This window comes from Macaca nemestrina, chromosome 12, assembly GCF_043159975.1.
Source record: "Macaca nemestrina isolate mMacNem1 chromosome 12, mMacNem.hap1, whole genome shotgun sequence".
NCBI lineage: Eukaryota > Metazoa > Chordata > Mammalia > Primates > Cercopithecidae > Macaca > Macaca nemestrina.
The window spans coordinates 59,378,251-59,395,146 of record NC_092136.1 but is presented as its reverse complement, the minus strand read 5'-3'; the positions used below and the strand labels follow the sequence as shown (position 1 = coordinate 59,395,146).

At 40.5% G+C, this 16,896-nt stretch overlaps 1 pseudogene; it reads right to left on the bottom strand.

Annotated features, from left to right (window-relative positions):
• Positions 1–2,862: 2,862 nt before the first annotated feature.
• LOC105488698 (interferon-induced very large GTPase 1-like) lies at positions 2,863–16,004 on the bottom strand (annotated as a pseudogene).
• Between the last annotated feature and the right edge of the window lie 892 nt (positions 16,005–16,896).

The following is a 16,896-nucleotide window of genomic DNA, read 5'->3' as shown; positions in this document are numbered from 1 at the left end:
GGTTTTTCGAAAAGATCAACAAAATTGATGACCGCTAGCAAGACTAATAAAGGAGAAAAGAGAGAAGAATCAAATAGACACAATAAAAAATGATAAAGGGGATATCACCACCGACCCCACAAAAATACAAACTACCATCAGAGAATACTATAAACACCTCTACGCATATAAACTAGAAAATCTAGAAGAAATGGATAATTTCCTGGACACTTACACTCTCCCAAGACTAAACCAGGAAGAAGCTGAATTCCTGAATAGACCAAGAGCAGACTCTGAAATTGAGGCAATAATTAATAGCCTAGCAATGAAAAAAAGTCCAGGACCAGATGGATTCACAGCTGAATTCTACCAGAGGTATGAGGAGGAGCTGGTACCATTCCTTCTGAAACTATTCCAATCAATAGAAAAAGAGGGAATCCTCCCTAACTCATTTTATGAGGCCAACATCATCCTGATACCAAAGCCTGGCAGAGACACAACAAAAAAAGAGAATTTTAGACCAATATCCCTGATGAACATCGATGCAAAAATCCTCAATAAAATACTGGCAAACCAGGTTCAGCAGCACATCAAAAAGCTTATCCACCATGATGAAGTTGGCTTCATCCCTGGGATGCAAGGCTGGTTCAACGTACACAAATCAATAAACGTAATGCAGCATATAAACAGAACCAAAGACAAGAACCACATGATTATCTCAATAGATGCAGAAAAGGCTTTTGACAAAATTCAACAGCCCTTCATGTTAAAAACGCTCAATAAATTCTGTATTGATGGAACATATCTCAAAATAATAAGAGCTATTTATGACAAACTTACAGCCAATATCATACTGAATAGGCAAAAACTGGACAAATTCCCTTTGAAAACTGGCACAAGACAGGGATGCCCTCTCTCACCACTCCTATTCAACATACTGTTGGAAGTTCTGGCTAGGGCAATCAGGCAAGAGAAAGAAATCAAGGGTATTCAGTTAGGTAAAGAAGAAGTCAAATTGTCCCTGTTTGCAGATGACATGATTGTATATTTAGAAAACCCCATTGTCTCAGCCCAAAATCTCCTTAAGCTGATAAGCAACTTCAGCAAAGTCTCAGGATACAAAATTAATGTGCAAAAATCACAAGCATTCTTATACACCAGTAACAGACAAACAGAGAGCCAAATCAGGAATGAACTTCCATTCACAATTGCTTCAAAGAGAATGAAATACCTAGGAATCCAACTTACAAGGGATGTAAAGGACCTCTTCAAGGAGAACTACAAACCACTGCTCAATGAAATAAAAGAGGACACAAACAAATGGAAGAACATACCATGCTCATGGATAGGAAGAATCAATATCGTGAAAATGGCCATACTGCCCAAGGTTTTTTATAGATTCAATGCCATCCCCATCAAGCTACCAATGAGTTTCTTCACAGAATTGGAAAAAACTGCTTTAAAGTTCATATGGAACCAAAAAAGAGCCCACATCTCCAAGACAATTCTAAGTCAAAAGAACAAAGCTGGAGGCATCACACTACCTGACTGCAAACTATACTACAAGGCTACAATAACCAAAACAGCATGGTACTGGTACCAAAACAGAGATATAGACCAATGGAACAAAAGAGAGTCCTCAGAAATAATACCACACATCTACAGCCATCTGATCTTTGACAAACCTGAGAGAAACAGGAAATGGGGAAAGGATTCCCTATTTAATAAATGGTGCTGGGAAAATTGGCTAGCCATAAGTAGAAAGCCGAAACTGGATCCTTTCCTTACTCCTTATATGAAAATTAATTCAAGATGGATTAGAGACTTAAATGTTAGACCTAATACCATAAAAATCCTAGAGGAAAACCTAGGTAGTACCATTCAGGACATAGGCATGGGCAAGAACTTCATGTCTAAAACACCAAAAGCAATGGCAACAAAAGCCAAAATTGACAAATGGGATCTAATTAAACTAAAGAGCTTCTGCACAGCAAAAGAAACTACCATCAGAGTGAACAGGCAACCTACAGAATGGGAGAAAATTTTTGCAATCTACTCATCTGACAAAGGGCTAATATCCAGAACCTACAAAGAACTCAAACAAATTTACAAGAAAAAAACAAACAACCCCATCCAAAAGTGGGCAAAGGATATGAACAGACATTTCTCAAAAGAAGACATTCATACAACCAACAGACACATGAAAAAATGCATCATCACTGTCCATCAGAGAAATGCAAATCAAAAGCACAATGAGATACCATCTCACACCAGTTAGAATGGCAATCATTAAAAAGTCAGGAAACAACAGGTGCTGGAGAGGATGTGGAGAAATAGGAACACTTTTACACTGTTTGTGGGAGTGCAAACTAGTTCAACCATTATGGAAAACAGTATGACGATTCCTCAAGGATCTAGAACTAGAAGTACCATATGACCCAGCCATCCCATTACTGGGTATATACCCAAAGGATTATAAATCATGCTGCTATAAAGACACATGCACACATATGTTTATGGCGGCACTATTCAAAATAGCAAAGACTTGGAATCAACCCAAATGTCCATCAGTGACAGACTGGATGAAGAAAATGTGGCACATATACACCATAGAATACTATGCAGCCATAAAAAAGGATGAGTTTGTGTCCTTTGTAGGGACATGGATGCAGCTGGAAACCATCATTCTCAGCATACTATTGCAACAACAGAAAACCAAACACCGCATGTTCTCACTCATAGGTGGGAACTGAACAATGGGATCACTTGGACTCAGGAAGGGGAACATCATACACCCGGGCCTATCATGGGGAGGGGGAAGAGGGGAGGAATTGCATTGGGAGTTATACCTGATGTAAATGACGAGTTGATGGGTTCTGACGAGTTGATGGGTTCTGACGATTTGATGGGTGCAGCACACCAACATGGCACAAGTATACATATGTAATAAACCTGCATGTTATGCACATGTACCCTAGAACTTAAAGTATAGTAATAAAAAAAAGAAAAAAAAGATGTTAAAAATGTTGAATTCACACATAATATTTGTACATGTTTATGCAGTACAGAGTGAGATTTTTAAAAACTTCTATTTAGCTTTATGTTTACATGTGCAGATTTGTTATATAGGTAAACTCATATCATGCGGGTTTGTTGTACAGATTATTTCATCACCCAGGTACTAAGTCTGGGTGAGAATAACTGCACGCTGGCATTCTGGCATTCTTTAACTCTCAACGTTTGGCTTATACCTGCTTCTTCATCTTTCCAGTCCTCTCTCTTCTCCCACCCTCCACTCTCAGGTAGACCCCAGTGTCCGTTGTTCCCCTCTCTGTGTCCATGAATTCTCATCATTTAGCTCCCACTTAAAGTGAGAATGTGCAGTATTTATTTTTCTGTTCCTGCATTCGTTTGCTAAGGACAATGGTCTCCAGTTCCATCTATGTTCCTGCAAAAGACATAATCTTCTTGTTTTTTATGTCTGCATGGTATTCCATGGTGTATGTGCAGAGTGAGATTTTGGTACATGTATATAATGTGTAATGATTAGATCAGGGTAATTATCATATCTGTCACCTTAAACATTTATAATTTCTTTATGTCAAGAACATTAAAATCTTTTCTTCTCACTATTTGAAAATATACAGTGAATTATTGTTAACTATAGTCACCCTCCAGAACTATAGAACCCTAGAACTTATTCCTCCTATCTGGGTGTAATTTTGTATTCTTTAACCAACCTCTCCCTATCCCTTTTACAGCCTTTCCTTTCCCAGCCTCCAGTAACCACTATTCTGTTTACTTCTATGAGAGCAACTCTTTTAGTTCTGACCTATGAGGATTAACATGCATTATTCATCTTTTTTAAAATTTTTCTTCTGAGACTGAGTCTTGCTCAGTCACCCAGGCTGGATTACAATGGCATGATCTCGGCTCACTGCAACCTCTGCCTCCCTAGTTCAAGCAATTCCCTTGCCTCAGCCTCCCAAGTGGCTAGAATTACAGGTGCCTGCCAACACACCCGTCTAATTATTTTTTGTATTTTTAGTAGAGACGGGGTTTCACCATGTTGACCAGGGTGGTCTCAAACTACTGACCTCAGGCGATCCGCCCGCCTCGGCCTCCCCAAATGTCAGGATTACAGGCGTGAGCCACCACACCCAGCTGAAATTGCGTTATTTATCTTTCTGTGCTTGGCTTATTTCACATTAAAGACTTTTATGAATTCACCAAACAAACATAAAAAGCATTCTGAAAATGGTAATTGAACACTGAGCAGTTTTTAAGGGTACAGTGATGTGAAAGACAGGCATAATGCGGGACAGGGGTTCTGCTTCCATCATATTCCAATTTTATTGTTTTGGGAGATCCTTCCAACTCTCACTAACATTATTTTCCATAGAATAAAAGAAAAACTATACTCTCCAAGAACATGTTTCCTGTGTAATTTTTCTGTCCTCAAACTTTTTCTGGAGCGATGAGTCATTTGACCTGACATTGAGAATATGCTTGAAGCCCTTTGAGAGGGCAAAGGAGATAGAGTTAACATTCCTATCTCTATGCTCTGAAGATCCAAGTCACTTGGCTACTGTTCCCTGGGCTGTCTATTTTCATTGTTTATGGAAGATAGAGTACCCCTGTAAATGGAAGCCAATGGGTGCATTTGTGTCCAACATGAAGAAATTTTCTTCTTTGCACCAGGATTCCTTTAGATCATCAGCTTTGAGAACTTAGCATAAGGTGTAGGTTTGCAGAAGGGTGATTTCCTTCTCTTCTCAGGCTCTGGTTGGATTCAGAGTGCTCTTCATTTTTATTCTAATTATGAATTTATGGCTCAAATGGTGTGAAGAGTCACAAATATACCCGATATGTATAAAAATAAATTCCTCATTGAAATATTAGAACCCAATTAAGTGTATTAGGAGATTTGTAAAAACTGTATACTTTTTTTTTTTTTTTTTTAACACGGAGTCTCGTTGTATCACCTAGGCTGGAGTGCAGTGGTATGTTCTTGGCTCACTGCAAACTCTGCCTCCTGGGTTCAAGCCATTGTCCTGCTTCAGGTTCCCAACTAGCTGGGATTACAGGTGCCCGCCACCATGCTTGGCTAATTTTTGTATTTTTAGTAGACACGGAGTTTTGCCATGTTGGCCAGGCTGGTCCCAAACTCCTGACATCAGGTGATCCGCCCACCCTGCCTCCCAAAGTGCTTGGATTACAGGCATGAGCCACTGTGCCTGGCCTTAAAACTGTATACTTTTTGATATTTTTCTTTAAGTAATCAGTTTAAAATAATCAATGAATCATTTAAAATAACCAATCTAATTGAACCTTGTCCACAGACTTCATTAAAGTGGTACATTTTATCTGGTCATCATAAATTTTTTCCCAAAAGCCAATTCTCAGACTTGTACATAACACCAAGCTTTTAATAACAAAGCTTTGTGACTGTGTTTTTTTTTTCTTAGCATGCACAGGGAATTGCCAATATACCAGGGAAGAACAGGGTGAAAGTTAAGTGAGAAAAACAGTTATTTGATTTCTACTTTCCATATTTGCTTGATAACGTTTCCTGAATTGATGACATCCCTATCTTGGTCAAGTCTCTGATTTGTTCTTTCCTAGAACAGAATATGCCTAAATATTGCTATGCTTGGGACTCATGAAGGTTCCATGAGTGTTTTTACATTTAAATATTAATAACTTTTCCTTAAAACTTTAGAGAGTGAAAAAAATCCACTTAAAACTTGAAAAGTCCGGCTGGATGCAATGGCTCATGCTTGTAATCCCCATATTTTGGGAGGCTGAGGTGGGTGGATCACCCTCAAGTGTGAGGTCAGGACCAGCCTGGGCAACATAGTGAAACCCAGTCTCTACTAAAAATACAAAAAAAATTAGACAGGAGTGATGGTATGTGCCTGTAGTTCCAGCTACTCAGGAGGCTGAGGCAGGAGAATGACTTGAACCTGGGAGGTGGGGGTTGTAGTGAGCCAGTTTATAGCTTACAGTCAAGACATGTATATTGGTTGAAATACTGATACAGTTATTCTATAGAAATTTGTTGCAGCCTGAAATGATTTTGATTTTCCTCTGTTAAAATGACTTACTCTGAGACTTAAATATTTTAAAATAAAAAAGCAGTATCTAGACTAATAGTTTAAAATACGAAATAAGTTTCTAAAATGAATGTTATTTGATTTCATCATATATTAACAGATTTTAGTAAGTTGTTTTTAAACTAGAGGAATTGAGGCAGAGAGAAATGAACTCCTTTTACTGGAAATTTTCATCTCTTAGTGTGTTAACTGATTGCTTTTTACACACTTCATTTTAAAAATGGAAATGGTGAAGGTTTTAATTTTAAGGAGTAGTTGTTTTTGGATTGTTCAGGTACACTGCCTCTTTTCTTCAGACACTGGGGCTCTTTTGTGGTCATTGAGTATTATTGTTTTTTCAAATCTTCAAGCATATCCTGCTTTGTGATTTTGGCCCAGGCATTAGGGATTTTACCTTTACTTCAATTTTTTTCTGATATTTTTCTTCTAGGTTCGATCTGAAGTGAGAGACAAACCATTTCCAGTACAGCTGGATGGAGGTATCTGGGGTGATGCTCCACGTGGCATAATCCCCTCCTGCTTGTCAATAGTTCTTAAATGGGAAATTCCTGCCATCCTGCAAAACCAACAATCACTTGCAACCAAACTAGTACAGCAATCAATGACAAAATCATCTGTTTCATACCATTCCTCCCCATTGACAGCCTGAGGACGGTGGAAGGGTACACTATGGTCTCCTTCGTGTGTAGGAATTGTGTTTGTACAAATTGCTCCACAGCAGGGACACTGCTTCCAGCAGCCACAGAGATGTTCAGAGAGCATTTTCTCAATTTTAGAAAGCATTGCTTCTATAGGCATACTTGAATAATTCTGTTCTATTTTCTTCATTGTGAGATCCAAAGCTGCACTCATGGTTTCTTTAAGAAACTCAGTATGTTTTATCTCCTGGTGTTCAATGCTTATCAAGTCTTTTCATGGAAAGATCAAGTTACACCCCAGGCAATCACAGAATAAATCCAACCACCCAGAAGCAGTGCTGCTTTTATCTTTAGCTACTGATGTGGATTCATGGATGGCACAGAGGATGGTATTCTTGATATCAATTGAGCTTTTTTCAAAAAAAGTCTTCATTTTTTCACCTCCATTGTCTGAACAATATCTTTTAATATGATTTTTGATGTAACTCCTAAAAAACAATTCTGAATTATGAAGGTATTCCCAGTAATTATCAAAGTTTTCTTTTTCTGCCAGAGAGATGCGAATGTGTTTCTCCAGGTTAGTCCTGTTTCCATTGAATGCAGGGCAGGTAGCGCTCATGTCCCCCACAATTTTAATCGTCATTTCCTCCCATATGGTAGTGGAGACTGTAGGAGTGAGCTTATACCACAGAACATCAACAAATAGTTTGATGGAGGTTGCTCCTTGACAGATCTTAAAACTCGTGAAGAAGTCATCTTTCTTACTTTCAAGATAGTTCACAGGATCATTTGCTCTCTTGAATGCCCTGTGTATTTCCTTAAAATTCTCTGTTGCTCTTTGAAATAAACACACACATAAGTCAATGATAAATGTATTTGTAAATGTGTATCTTTTCTGAGTAGATGCAGATTTCACTTCCTCTTCTATTGTCTTTAGAATCTCATGGAAATAACTTGGGTTGTAACCACACTGTTGCTTCCACATGTTGTTAATAATTTTATTAAATCTCGAAACAATGTGGTCAGTAGTCATATTAATGAACTCTTTCTCAAAGACTGTTAATGTCGTTGGGATACTATTATATTTCTTATTCACTTTGATATGTTTATCATAATTGATTTGAAATTTCTCTGCAGAATTTCTCGTCAGTAAGCCCACGTCATTCGTCTTGTTTTTGAAATACTCCCAAAGGATGTTTTCAGAATCCAAATCAATGTCAGACTCTGTGACTTGCGGAGAGTTGTGGATACATCACAGACCCAGTTTTTCCAAAGTTGATTGAATTTCTCATGTAACTCTTCCTCACTCAATTCTTTACCCTTTACAGTTAAAGCGAACTTTCGGCTCCTTTCCAATACTTCTTTTTCAAAATCTGTGTTTATCTTATTCAGTCTTTCTTGACTTTTGTTTTTAAAACGAATGAGTTCATTGGCTTGTCTTTTGCTATCTGAAATAAGTTTTTTTTTAAGGGCTATTAGCTTATTTTCAAAATTTCTTTCCCAATGTCTGACTGTAGCTGTGAGTTCCTCCATTAATTCTGCCTCATTCCTATCCTTGATACCCATTCTCATTCTTTGGCCAGAATTACTGGTCATGGTTGCTTCTTTGTCATCGAGCAATCAGATCAATGGCCTCGATGCCTGCCACAAGTTATGGACAATTTTTCAGTTTCCTTCATTGTCGTCAGTGGCTGACATGAGGACCACAATGACAGTAGACACCTCCTTCAGGAAGTTGAGCTGCTGCTCATGTTCCTTTGCATCTCCATGAAGATTGGTGAAGGTCACATCGTTGTCAAATCTGTCCTCATCTTCCCCTCCTGGACAGAACCAGTAGATTTCTACCACATCCCCCATCAAGAGGCAATCTTTCCTGCTCCCTCTGCAGTGTCAGTGAAAAAACACATCATGTTTCCGTTTACTGAGAAGACAGTTCATAATCTGAGATTTGGAAGCAGAGAGGCTATTTCCAACTCTTATGAAGGACACAATTGAGGTAGAGACACAACACATCTGCTGATTCTTATAATGGTTCTTCCCTTTTGGTGATTTCCTTGCTTCTCGCCAACTTCTTGTAATTTGACAGAGAGACCAGAGAGAGAATTCAATCTGAGAAGTACAGGGATTAGGCAGCAAAAGGGGGAGGGAAAGCTGACAAGTGGAAAGTTTGGCCAAAATATATTGTCTGGCAAAATCATCTGCACAGTGAAAAATTGTCATCTGAATATCCATTGGGTGAATATGGGAGCTAGGCTTAGTGGATGAAGATTTAGTGGGACTATCACTGTCTTCAAAAATGTTTTCATATGGATCAAAAGCTTCATCTTCCTGATCTGAGGCATTTGGATGTACTTGGTGTTCTGTGTTTCTACCATCTTTGAAGACTAGGTATCTCAGCTCATAATTCATCATCAGTAGTTTCTGCAGGAAATAGAAGGGAAGCTCCTGTTCAGAGCTGGGCTGGGTGTTGTACACAGAAGTCTTATAGACTAGATGGAAATTAGCTTTGCTCAATTTTTTGGGGTAGTACTGTTCTAGACCTAGACCCTGGAGTAAGTCTAGGAAGGCTCCTTTTTTTTTTTTTTATCATCTCCCATTTGCTATTTTCATTGTCATGTGGTTCATGAGGCTGTTTCTTTCCATAGAAGAGACTTTGCTTGCTCACCTCTTCCATTTGCAAAGAAGAGATGGTGACTTCTTCTTCATAATCCCCATTAATTTTGGCTTTTGCTGCCGTTGCTTTTGGTGTTTTAGACATGAAGTCTTTGCCCATGCCTATGTCCTGAATGGTACTACCTAGGTTTTCTTCTAGGGTTTTTATGGTTTTAGGTCTAACATTTAGGTCTCTAATCCATCTTGAATTAATTTTCGTATAAGGAGTAAGGAAAGGATCCAGTTTCAGCTTTCTACTTATGGCTAGCCAATTTTCCCAGCACCATTTATTAAATAGGGAATCCTTTCCCCATTTCCTGTTTCTCTCAGGTTTGTCAAAAATCAGATGGCTGTAGATGTGTGGTATTATTTCTGAGGACTCGGTTCTGTTCCATTGGTCTATATCTCTGTTTTGGTACCAGTAACATGCTGTTTTGGTTATTGTAGCCTTGTAGTATAGTTTGAAGTCAGGTAGCGTGATGCCTCCAGCTTTGTTCTTTTGACATGGGATCTAATTAAACTAAAGAGCTTCTGCACAGCAAAAGAAACTACCATCAGAGTGAACAGGCAACCTACAGAATGGGAGAAAATTTTTGCAATCTACTCATCTGACAAAGGGCTAATATCCAGAACCTACAAAGAACTCAAACAAATTTACAAGAAAAAAACAAACAACCCCATCCAAAAGTGGGCAAAGGATATGAACAGACATTTCTCAAAAGAAGACATTCATACAGCCAACAGACACATGAAAAAATGCTCATCATCACTGGCCATCAGAGAAATGCAAATCAAAACCACAATGAGATACCTTCTCACACCAGTTAGAATGGCGATCATTAAAGTCAGGAAACAACAGGTGCTGGAGAGGATGTGGAGAAATAGGAACACTTTTACACTGTTGGTGGGATTGTAAACAAGTTCAACCATTATGGAAAACAGTATGGCGATTCCTCAAGGATCTAGAACTAGATGTACCATATGACCTAGCCATCCCATTACTGGGTATATACCCAAAGGATTATAAATCATGCTGCTATAAAGACACATGCACACGTATGTTTACTGCAGCACTATTCACAATAGCAAAGACTTGGAATCAACCCAATTGTCCATCAGTGACAGACTGGATTAAGAAAATGTGGCAGAAGATGGCCGAATAGGAACAGTTCCAGTCTCCAACTCCCAGCGCGAGCGACACAGAAGACCGGTGATTTCTGCATTTTCAACTGAGGTACTGGGTTCATCTCACTGGGGAGTGCCGGACGATCGGTGCTGGTCAGCTGCTGCAGCCCGACCAGCGAGAGCTGAAGCAGGGCGAGGCATTGCCTCACCTGGGAAGCGCAAGGGGGAAGGGAATCCCTTTTCCTAGCCAGGGGAACTGAGACACACAACACCTGGAAAATCGGGTAACTCCCACCCCAATACTGCGCTTTAAGCAAACAGGCACACCAGGAGATCATATCCCACACCTGGCCGGGAGGGTCCCACACCCACGGAGCCTCCCTCATTGCTAGCACAGCAGTCTGTGAATTACCGGCAAGGCAGCAGCGAGGCTGAGGGAGGGGCCCCCGCCATTGCTGAGGCTTAAGTAGGTAAACAAAGCTGCTGGGAAGCTCGAACTGGGTGGGGCTCACAGCAGCTCAAGGAAACCTGCCTGTCTCTGTAGACTCCACCTCTGGGGACAGGGCAATAACAAACACAGCCGAAACCTCTGCAGACGCAAACGACTCTGTCTGACAGCTTTGAAGAGAGCAGTGGATCTCCCAACACGGAGGTTGAGATCTGAGAAGGGACAGACTCCCTGCTCAAGTGGGTCCCTGACCCCTGAGTAGCCTAACTGGGAGACATCCCCCACTAGGGACAGTCTGACACCCCACACCTCACAGGGAGGAGTACACCCCTGAGAGGAAGCTTCCAAAGCAAGAATCAGACAGGTACACTCGCTGTTCAGAAATATTCTATCTTCTGCAGCCTCTGCTGCTGATACCCAGGCAAACAGGGTCTGGAGTGGACCTCAAGCAATCTCCAACAGACCTACAGCTGAGGGTCCTGACTGTTAGAAGGAAAACTATCAAACAGGAAGGACACCTACACCAAAACCCCATCAGTACATCACCATCATCAAAGACCAGAGGCAGATAAAAGCACAAAGATGGGGAAAAAGCAGGGCAGAAAAGCTGGAAATTCAAAAAATAAGAGCGCATCTCCCCCGGCAAAGGAGCCCAGCTCATCGCCAGCAACGGATCAAAGCTGGACGGAGAATGACTTTGACGAGATGAGAGAAGAAGGCTTCAGTCCATCAAATTTCTCAGAGCTAAAGGAGGAATTACGTACCCAGAGCAAAGAAACTAAAAATCTTGAAAAAAAAAGTGGAAGAATTGATGGCTAGAGTAATTAATGCAGAGAAGGTCATAAACGAAATGAAAGAGATGAAAACCATGACACGAGAAATACGTGACAAATGCACAAGCTTATGTAACCGACTCGATCAACTGGAAGAAAGAGTATCAGCGATTGAGGATCAAGTGAATGAAATGAAGCGAGAAGAGAAACCTAAAGAAAAAAGAAGAAAAAGAAATGAACAAAGCCTGCAAGAAGTATGGGATTATGTAAAAAGACCAAATCTATGTCTGATTGGGGTGCCTGAAAGTGAGGAGGAAAATGGAACCAAGTTGGAAAACACTCTTCAGGATATCATTCAGGAGAACTTCCCCAACCTAGTAGGGCAGGCCAACATTCAAATCCAGGAAATACAGAGAACGCCACAAAGATCTCCTTAAGCTGATAAGAAAGTTCAGCAAAGTCTCAGGATACAAAATTAATGTGCAAAAATCACAAGCATTCTTATACACCAGTAACAGACAAACAGAGAGCCAAATCAGGAATGAACTTCCATTCACAATTGCTTCAAAGAGAATCAAATACCTAGGAATCCAACTTACAAGGGATGTAAAGGACCCCTTCAAGGAGAACTACAAACCACTGCTCAGTGAAATAAAAGAGGACACAAACAAATGGAAGAACATACCATGCTCATGGATAGGAAGAATCAATATCGTGAAAATGGCCATACTGCCCAAGGTAATTTATAGATTCAATGCCATCCCCATCAAGCTACCAATGAGTTTCTTCACAGAATTGGAAAAAACTGCTTTAAAGTTCATATGGAACCAAAAAAGAGCCCGCATCTCCAAGACAATCCTAAGTCAAAAGAACAAAGCTGGAGGCATCACGCTACCTGACTTCAAACTATACTACAAGGCGACAGTAACCAAAACAGCATGGCACTGGTACCAAAACAGAGATATAGACCAATGGAACAGAACCGAGTCCTCAGAAATAATACCACACATCTACAGCCATCTGATCTTTGACAAACCTGAGAGAAACAAGAAATGGGGAAAGGATTCCCTATGTAATAAATGGTGCTGGGAAAATTGGCTAGCCATAAGTAGAAAGCTGAAACTGGATCTTTTCCTTACTCCTTATACGAAAATTAATTCAAGATGGATTAGAGACTTAAATGTTAGACCTAATACCATAAAAATCCTAGAGGAAAACCTAGGTAGTACCATTCAGGACATAGGCATGGGCAAAGACTTCATGTCTAAAACACCAAAAGCAACGGCAGCAAAAGCCAAAATTGACAAATGGGATCTTATTAAACTAAAGAGCTTCTGCACAGCAAAAGAAACTACCATCAGAGTGAACAGGCAACCTACAGAATGGGAGAAAATTTTTGCAATCTACTCATCTGACAAAGGGCTAATATCCAGAACCTACAAAGAACTCAAACAAATTTACAAGAAAAAAACAAACAACCCCATCCAAAAGTGGGCAAAGGATATGAACAGACATTTCTCAAAAGAAGACATTCATACAGCCAACAGACCCATGAAAAAATGCTCATCATCACTGGCCATCAGAGAAATGCAAATCAAAACCACAATGAGATACCATCTCACACCAGTTAGAATGGCAATCATTAAAAAGTCAGGAAACAACAGGTGCTGGAGAGGATGTGGAGAAATAGGAACACTTTTACACTGTTGGTGGGATTGTAAACTAGTTCAAGCATTATGGAAAACAGTATGGCGATTCCTCAAGGATCTAGAACTAGATGTACCATATGACCCAGGCATCCCATTACTGGGTATATACCCAAAGGATTATGAATTATGCTGCTATAAAGACACATGCACACGTATGTTTATTGCAGCACTATTCACAATAGCAAAGACTTGGAATCAACCCAAATGTCCATCAGTGACAGATTGGATTAAGAAAATGTGGCACATATACACCATGGAATACTATGTAGCCATAAAAAGGGATGAGTTTGAGTCCTTTGTAGGGACTTGGATGCAGCTGGAATCCATCATTCTTAGCAAACTATCACAAGAACAGAAAACCAAACACCGCATGTTCTCACTCATAGGTGGGAACTGAACAATGAGATCACTCGGACTCAGGAAGGGGAACATCACACACAGGGGCCTATCATGGGGAGGGGGGAGGGGGGAGGGATTGCATTGGGAGTTATACCTGATGTAAATGACGAGTTGATGGGTGCAGCACAGCAACATGGCACAAGCATACATATGTAACAAACCTGCACGTTATGCACATGTACCCTACAACTTAAAGTATAATAATAATAAATAAATTAAAAAAAAAAGATCTCAATTAATTGAGAAAACTGGGATATATTCACCTACTCTTGCTCTGAATCTGACTGGAAGATCCACTGCATGATGACGTAAGCCTGAGGAAAGTTTGTCACTCTGTAGATGTGAGGATCCAGAAGGCTGCGCAAATGAGATTTAATATGTTTAGTTTTATAAATGGAAGAGTTTTTGCAAAAATTGACAGTGTTTACTAGAAAATTCTGCAGATCCCAATCTGTGAGACATATATTGATCCAAGTGTCTTGTGTCATAACTTTTTAGTTATTGACTCAACATTTTCATGAAATTTATCAGTTTTATAAGTTGCTCTTCAGGATCAGATACCTCTCAAGATTTTACATCCTCTAGAAAAACCCTGGCCTCCTTCCCAGCACTCAGTAACTCTTCCCCTTCCTGGATCTCGGCAGTGATGCTAGTCAGAGCAGTGTAGCTGTCTTTCAGGAAGTTAGCCACTTGAAGATGATCCTTAAAATTGCTTCTGTGGCTGGAGAGGATAATGTCCCGAATTGGCACCAACTGAAGCCTGTGGTCAATGACACACCAGGTTTGATTGCTGGCCATGAGGCCAGCTTTCCACTGGACAAGGCCATCTGCTTCTGGTGGACCACCTGTTTAGGCCACAGATAATTGGACCTCGGTTTGGAGATTTTGGGAAGTTTTGGTCTGAGTGGCTCTTTTCGAATGAGAGTCTGAAACATTCACATCTGCAGCAACTTTCACTCCAAAGCCACTGTAGCTGTCCCTTATGAAAATGTCCAGGGCCTCTGCAGACTACTGCGTCACTTCTGCCAACTGCTCCCTGCAATAACCCTCTGAAATGGTCTTCCACCAGTAGATTCCTCCCAGGTGCAGAGGGCCTTGGTTAACATGAGAGCCAAACCTGTGGAAGAAGTTTACAATCCTGTGCCTCAGCAAGGAGAATCTGTCTGGGTTTGCTGTCTGACTCAGAAGGTCTTCAATACATTTCAATTCCTGGAGAGCAGGCTTGGATAACTGCAGCTGATCAGTGGGAAAGTGGCAGGAGGCCAGGGGGATGTAGCTGAACTTGGTTGAGCAGAAATAAGAATGCTTAGAACTTGATTGTTGGGTTTCCTTGGATTCTGAATGTTTGCTGTGATCCAAACCAGCTTCTAGACTAAACCCCCAACTTCTGTCCTTGGCTGAAGTAGTTAAACTAAAGCCCAGCTTCTCTACCATCTGGGTAAACATGAATTCAGCCTGAGGAGATGTGAATTCCTTTGTTTTCATTTGTGTTCCTTGCTGAGGATCAGAAAGTAAGAACTCTTTGGGGACACTGAGCAACTCCTCTCTCTTCTTTGTCAGGTCCCTTTGGTGGTTGGCTTTGTAAATTCCCTGGAGGGTCAGCCCTCCAGATGCCCATCTCACCACATCTCTATCTGGGAGATTTTGCCTGTGGCACAGTGTCCACTCCACGAGGTTGAGTTGACTCTGCAGGTTTTCCATGACTTCCCTTACAGGCTCTTCAGGGGATGGCCAATACTCTTCAGGGATGTCCATCACTTGTCTCAGCTCTGCTTCTCTTGTCCTCACTGCCTCTTCCTGTGTCTGCTTCCCTTCTGTCAGCAAGTCCCTCAGCTCCTGCAGTGCCTATTCTGCCTGCTTCTGCTTTCTCTTTGCCCTCTCCACCTGAGACTCCTGTAATGCTGAAAGACTTTTTGGGTGTGACAGGGTAAGCAGCTTCTCCAAGGCTCTTTTCTCCCATGGATGTTGTGTCTGGGATTTCAGCTTCTGGAAGTTGTTTTTTTCTAGGTGTTGTAAGGTCTGGACACAGGTCACATCCAGGTGTTTCTGCAGCTTGGGTAACCAATACTCAACATCCAGGCCCACTTCTCTCAGCATCTTTTAGAGATCTTGCTCCTTTTGCCTCTGAGCAGAGGTTCATCAGGGGTGTGTTCTCCTGTGGCCATGGCTGCATACAAAACAGACACTCAGTTAGCTGACTGTTCTGACCTTAGGAAGTGTCAGCCACATGGCCAAAAGTGTAAGTATACTAGTATGCACATCTACAAGGCTTTCTCATTCCTCATTTAATTGTTTTAACAAAATTTTTTTAATACCCTTTTTTGTGTGCAAGCCATCATTAGGTATTCTCAATATGGATTGCCTTTGTGGTTTGCAACTTACTAGACTTATTTTGACACTTCCTTTTACATAGAATCAATTGCATGCAAAACATTAAGATGAGAGATGGAGTTTGAAAATATGCTTGAGTTTGGTAGCTTGCTGTTTTTTTTTTCTTTTTTAAAGAATGATGGTACCAACAGATCATCTTTTCTTTACTAGTTTCCATGAAATCTGTGTTGCCTGGTTTCCTTCCTGTATCTGTGTCACTTCTTCCTAGGGCATTTCATACTATTTATTTGCTTTCCTGCCCTTTTAAATGTGCTACTAACCTGGTTTATGCTTGTCACTCCCTTCTTACTCTTAATTTTCCCTAGTTAATATCATCCTTCTCTTACATTAGTAGCTGTCTCTCTGTTGATGCCACCTTCATCTGTGTCTGTAGACCCAAATGCTCTCTTGTATTTAATGTTTAATTAATGTTATGTTTTTCCCCTTACTACCTTCAGTATATATCCTTGACCAGCAGATGAGATGAGATTTTACATGTTTCAATTTCATACTTTATTCAATTTCCCTTCATCCTGTAATTCTTGTCCTACTGAATGGCATGCCAATGGGCATCTTGTTCATCCTTCTTCTTCATAACATGAATTTAGTACATAATATCTTTTCCATTTGTCCTCTTAAACCTCTATTTAATTTCACTTCTTTTTGACACCCTATCAACTCTCCCTT